Consider the following 6,095-nt stretch of genomic DNA (forward strand, 5'->3'; position numbering starts at 1 on the left):
CTGCTTTTTACACATGAAAGACTCAGGGTCACGGTGACTAACTTTTAATTTATGTTAAATGTTTTATTATTGTGCTTCCCCATCCTGCTGTTATTCACAGGGGCAGGACTCAGGCTGTCTGAAGAAAGTAAAACATTGTGTGTGCGGACTGTGCGGTAATAAAATATGTATAAAGTTCAAATGGTTCATTTTCTAAAAGATTATTGTGGATGACATTGATGCTGCAGCTAAATTAATGATACAGTAGATAGCTACAGCTAGGTAACTTAGCTGCTATGTACTGCTGCACAGATGCTTTTAAAAATGTTGATCCATAAAAGCATACCTTCATGCTATTGCCTCCTTTTTATCCCTGCCAGGCGGCCAGAGGGATTATGTTTTCGCTCCTGTGAGTCTGTCTGTCTGTCTGTGAACAGCTAATCTCAGACACCGTTTGACCGATCAGCATGAGACTTTGCAAGCACAGTCGCACACTCCCAGTATTTGTTGTGAAATCATTGGACCAAAGTTGGATTCTCTGAGAAATCATTCTTTAGTTTTTTTCAGACGTAAATTATGGCCAATGGCCGTTCTTTAGTTTATATAAAGCAACCTAATGACGGACATATGATATGAATAATATATTTTTTCTTCGTCTGTCCTGGAATTTAAACTTCTCTGGGGTGAGTGTTAACAGGGAAACGTATATCTCAAACCCCAGGGAGGTTGGGAGTAAGAGGAAGGTAATGGGAGGGTAATGGAAAAGGCATGGGGATAGTTTTTCCCTTTGGGTGGCCTGATCTGATTTCCTCTCTCTCTCTCTCTCTCTCTCTCTCTCTCTCCTCTCTCTCTCTCTCTCTCTCCTCTCTCTCTCTCTCTCTCTCTCTCTCTCTCTCTCTCTCTCTCTCCTCTCTCTCTCTCTCTCTCTCTCTCTCTCTCTCTCTCTCTCTCTCTCTCTCTCTCTCTCTCTCTCTTCTCTCTCTCTCTCTCTCTCTCTCTCTCTCTCTCTCTCTCTCTCTCTCTCTCTCTCTCTCTCTCTCTCTCTCTCTCTCTCTCTCTCTCTCTCTCTCTCTCTCTCTCTCTCTCTCTCTCTCTCTCTCTCTCTCTCTCTCTGATCACATCTAGCCTTATGGGAGGACTTCTTTCACAGATTTCAAAGCTACAACTTTCTTCTTTTTCCTCACTTACAGTACACTCTCTACTGGGTTGTCGACCCAGTTTCAACCCAAAGTCTTATACACACTGTCAAGAATCAATGCACAGTTCATTATGATACCGAGCAGAGTGAAGAGTCAAACAGCAGGTGCTGTAATGCGTGCTTGTAGGATGATAAGTGAGAATTGAGTTGTGACCCCTCACCCCGATCAGAATTTTGCTGTCTGCAAAACCGTTACTTTTCAGGAAAAGGAAAAAATGAATGTTTTCCAATGGATCCAAAGTCATTATAGTTCATTATTTAGTCACAAGCTCTTTTATTTTTCATTGGTTAAATATAAAATCCACAGACAGACTAAAGCCCCCAAATGTTACGTCCCAGATGGTGGTCCAGGAGGAAGGGACGGTAACATATACCCAGATTATATATTTGAGACAAGACATAGGATGATGTGAAAGAAAAGTTGTTTATTAACCAACTTACGTGAACCAAAAATAATTGCCAAGTAACAAATACAGGGAGGGTCAGGTGGTGCCAAAGGAAAGAATGTAGTAAAACAAAAACTCACTGTCTAAACAAAATAAAGATCTTACCTACTGAAGAGAAACAAAAATCCTTCCTACTCCAACAATAAACAGAAAATACAATGGGTGGCACTCACCTCTAGACTAGTGGGATTAAACACGGGAATTACCTACGTGCAATATGTACAGGGTACCCCAGAGCTAAACTACACCCCCCCTGTACTAAACGTTTGGCAAAAGATCAAAAGTCTTTAAGAGACTGGAGGTGAATTAGTAGGACATGTTCATGGAGCAAACAACTGAGCTGGTGGAAGCATGAATGAGGAAAGAGAGAGAGAGATGGCCGCCGTCACAGGTGCTTTATATCTGATGACGATGGAGGTGATTGGTGGAGTGATGAGGGGAAGGACCAACCGGTGGTGAGAGGCGGAGTTGAGTTGAGTGAATGGGCTGGACCTGAGAGTGAGTGACAGAGCAGCAGGCAGAGTGTAGCAGGGAGAAAACAGCATACACAGTCTCCCCATAAACATACCGTCTCCCCTTAACCATACACGTAACACCTCCCACCTTAAAAGACACAAACAAAAAGTTTGTGGCTACTAAACACCACTCTTACAGACTGCGGGAGAGAGCGTCTGCTAAGACATTCTCGGAACCTTTCTTGTGACGTATAACTAAGTTATAATTCTGTACAATAAGGGCCCAGCGCATGAGTCGCTGGTTCTGGTTATACATCCTGGATAGAAAAACCAAGGGGTTATGGTCTGTGTAAGCTACCACAGGAAGTATACTGGATCCTACATACACCTCAAAGTGTTGTAGTGCAAACAGAAGTGCCAGTGTTTCCTTCTCTATAGTAGAATACCTGAGCTGGTGTTTGTTAAACTTCCTAGAGAAGTAACAAACTGGGTGGTCAAGTTCCTGGTCATCTGTTTGCAACAGGACTGCACCGGCTCCAGTACCGCTCGCATCTACTTCCAACTTAAAAGGAAGAACAAAGTTTGGAGCAGAGAGGACAGGTGCACTACATAAGAGGGCTTTTACGCTCTCAAAAGCACTCTGGCACTCACTGGTCCAGACGAAGGGCCTAGAGATACTGGTTAGGGCAGTGAGAGGAGTCACCACTGAGGAAAAGTTTTTACAAAAACCACGATAGAATCCAGCCATGCCTAGAAAACGGCGCAATTCTCTACGAGTGGTAGGCCTCGGGAAAGCAGTGATGGCAGAGACCTTGGCATCAATGGGCCTCACTTTTCCTTGGCCTACCTCTTTACCAAGGTAGAGAACTGTGCCTTTCCCAAACTCACATTTGGCTAGGTTGAGGGTTAAAGCAGCGTTTGCTAAACGACTAAAAACTTCCCTCAGGGTTGACACATGTGAAGTCCAGTCTGAACTGTACACTACAATATCATCTAGATATGCCTTACAATGGGGGACATCCCCCAATACCAGATTAATGAGCCTCTGAAAGGTAGCAGGAGCATTACACATACCAAAAGGCATTACTGTATATTGGCAGAAATGATCAGGTGTCACAAAAGCAGAAACTGTGGATGCTTCATATGTCAAAGGAACCTGCCAATATCCTTTGAGCATATCAAGCTTACTCACATAGGTAGATGGACCAATCTCATCAATACAGTCATCAATCAGTGGCAGTGGATGAGCATCTTGTACCGTTACTGCATTCACCTTACGAAAATCAGTACAAAACCTTGGGCTTCCATCTGACTTGATGTCTAACAAACATGGGGAACTCCATGGACTGGAGCTAGGCTTAGCAAATCCATGTTTTAACAAATACTCAACCTCTTTTTTCATTGTCTCCCGCTTAACAGGATTAACCCTATAGGCCCGCTGTTTGATGGGCCTAGCAGTGGTTAGCTTAAGGTCATGTTGGAGAACTGAAGTTTGAGATGGAATATCACTAAATAAACTTGGAAAATCCAAAATCAGATTCTCAATGTCACTCATGTGATCCTCTGGCAGGTGAGACAGAAAGGAAGGTAGATTCAACAACATTTCAGAATTTGCTAGTCTTGCACCCTGTGGGGTTGCGTTGCGCAACACCAGCCCATCATCATCATCAGGTTGAGAATCACCGATCTTAGAATTTAATGCTACACCTAAAACTGCAGGCTCTGGAGACCTAGTTGGAACTTCATCCCCAGAGTGATACAGCTTTAGCATGTTAACATGGCACACACGGGACTGGCGCCTTCGGTCAGGGGTGCGAATAACATAGTCTGTCTCACTGATTTTCTGTTCTACCAGATAAGGACCAGAGAAGCGAACAGAGAGAGCGGAACCAGGTACTGGTAACAAAAGTAACACTTTATCTCCTGTGTTAAAGGAACGAGCAACAGCTTTCTTGTCAAAGTGTTGTTTCATGGTCACTTGAGAAGAGGCTAATGCATTTTTCGCTAAGGAACAGGCCTGCTTTAAGCGTTCTCTAAACTGGTGAACATACTCAGGGACTGACTGAGAAGTTGCTTCCACATTAACCAACTGCTCCTTAAGGACTTGGAGGGGGCCCCTGACAGTATGTCCAAAAACTAGGCTAGCAGGACTGAAACCTAGTGACTCCTGAACAGTTTCACGAACTGCAAACAAAACAAGAGGAATGCTCTCATCCCAACTTGCTTTAGACTCAAGACAGTGTTTCCGCAGCATTGACTTCAGTGTCTGATGAAATCTTTCTAATGCCCCTTGTGTCTGAGGGTGATAGGCACTAGACACCCTGTGTATAATGCCTAAAGTTTTAAGCACTTGTGCAAACAGTCTCGATTTAAAATTAGTGCCTTGATCTGTTTGCACAAACCGAGGTAGGCCAAAGGTAGAAAAGAACTTGTTTAAAGCTTTAATGACCACTTTAGCAGTAATTGTGCGCAGGGGAATGGCTTCTGGAAACCTGGTTGCAGCACACATAATTGTTAGAAGATACTGATTCCCCGACTTTGCTTTGGGTAAAGGACCCACACAGTCAACTATGACTGTCTCAAAAGGCTCTCCTATAACAGGAATAGGATGAAGAGGTGCAGGAGGAATAACTTGGTTTGGCTTACCCACCAGTTGACAAGCATGGCATGCACGACAGTACCGAGCAACATCCTGTTTCAGTCTAGGCCAGAAGAAGTTCTTCAGGACCCGATCATATGTCTTGGTGACACCAAGATGACCGGACCAGGGATGGTCATGAGCCAAGGACAGCACTTTTTGTCGATACTGTTGAGGTACCACCAGCTGGTGGCATGTGCCCCAATCCAACCCCTCTGCAGCAGGATTAGACCAGGCGCGCATTAGCATACCATCTTCAAGATAGTATGCCACCTTCTTGGCTATTGCTTCCTCTTTGCCTAGAACAGATGCCAAACACTTGGCAAGGGTACTGTCACCCTGTTGCTCTACCATGTACTGTGCACGGTCAACCGGCAGGTTTAAATCATGAGCATCTTGCACTCCCACACCTTCAGGTTCTACATTAACTGTGGTCTTAGCTTTTTCTACCAAGGCCTCCTCTGTGTCTGAAACTAGGAAAGACTCAGACAAATCAATGCCAAATTTCTTTCTCTGAGCTCTGGTAACTACACATGCCGGAAACACATCAGGGTACTGCTGGAACACCTCATCAGACACCGAGTCAATGGTTGGTTTGTCTATCACCTCTGGTACTGGCACTACTTTACCACCTGCAATGTCATTAGACATGATGAAGTCTACACCCCTCACAGGCAAAGCATTGCGGACAGCCACTTTGAAAAATCCACTCACCAATTCAGAGTGAATGTGGACTTTATGCAGTGGTACTTGAACAAATCCCATTTCAATACCTTGCACAATTGCATTAGACTGGCAGGAGGAACTCTCAGACAGTGACAGTACGTGAGCAAGGATAAACGATTGTGACCCACCAGTATCCCTCAATATCCTAACTGGCCTCTGGTCTTTAGGATCCCCAGTTAAAGAGACTAACCCCTTAAAAATGAAAGGTTTGAAACAATCATCTGGTACACTCTGCTGAGGGGGAGGTGCCTCCGTGCGGGACCCTGAGATAGTCTTAATTAAACTTTGCGTTGTTTGCGAAGGGCCAGATGAAGAACCAGGCGATGCTTGCTGTTTCCTCTTTAACGTTAAACAATCAGAAATTAGATGGCCTTTTCTACGGCAATAGTAACACTCACGTTCTTCCTTTGAGGATGAAAAATCTCCTTTTGCTTTTTCAGGCTGTGAGGAACCTTGATCTGTTTTCACAGATTTAAACACAGAGGGCTTGGCTGCCTGATAAGTCCCAAACACCTGCTTATGGGTGAGGACAAACTCATCAGCATGAATGGCTGCCTGTGCCAAGTCTGACACCTTTCTCTCATTTAGATAAGTGACTATCTTTTCTGGCAGGGAATTTTTAAATTCCTCGACCATGATCAGCTCACGGAGAG

Source organism: Gymnoscopelus microlampas (genome assembly GCF_963454915.1).
Source record: "Gymnoscopelus microlampas genome assembly, chromosome: 1".
NCBI classification, from domain to species: Eukaryota; Metazoa; Chordata; class Actinopteri; order Myctophiformes; family Myctophidae; genus Gymnoscopelus; species Gymnoscopelus microlampas.